Below are 837 nucleotides of genomic sequence, written 5' to 3'. Positions count from 1 at the left end.
CAACATATGTCCCTAGGGGTCTTAAGACCCCAAGGGACATATTAGAATCCTTTTAATAGGTCAAAAGGGGTCATAAGATGACCTATGACCTCCTTTGACCCATTACGTAACGACATATGTCCATAGGGGTCTTAGGACCCCTAAAGACATATTATAATGCTTCATATGGATCAAAGGGGGTCATAGGTTGATCTATGACCTCCTTTGACCTATTAAATGATGACATAGGACCCCTAGGGACATATTAGAATCATTCTTATGGCTCAAAGGAGGTCATATGTTAACCTATGACACCCTTTGACATATTACATTATGACATATTTCCATAAGGGTCCTAGGACCCCTAGGAACATATTGGATTCATTCATATGGGTCTAAAGGGGTCATAGGTTGACCAATGACCCCCTTCGACCCATTATATGATGACATATGTCCCTAGGGGTCCTAGGACCTATAGGGACATATTAGAATCATTCTTATGGGTCAAAGGAGGTCATAGGTTGACTTATGACCGACTTCAACACATTACATGATGATATATGTCCCTAAGGATCCTAGGACACCTAGGGACATATTAGAATGCTTCATATGGGTCAAAGGGTGTCATAGGTTGACCTATGACCCCCTTCGACCCATTAAATGATGACATATATAGCTAGAGGTCCTAGGACCCCTAAGGACATATTGCAATCATTCTTATGGGTCAAAGGGGGTCATAGGTTGACCTATAACCCCCTCTGACCCATTACATGATGACATATGTCCCTAGGGGTTCTAGGACCCCTAGGGACATATTAAAATGCTTCATATGGGTCAAAGGGGGTCATAGGTTGACCT

Source organism: Cupressus sempervirens, chromosome 1 (genome assembly GCF_028749045.1).
Source record: "Cupressus sempervirens isolate cs-2001-9-10 chromosome 1, ASM2874904v1, whole genome shotgun sequence".
Lineage (NCBI taxonomy): Eukaryota > Viridiplantae > Streptophyta > Pinopsida > Cupressales > Cupressaceae > Cupressus > Cupressus sempervirens.
This window is presented reverse-complemented; position numbering follows the sequence as displayed.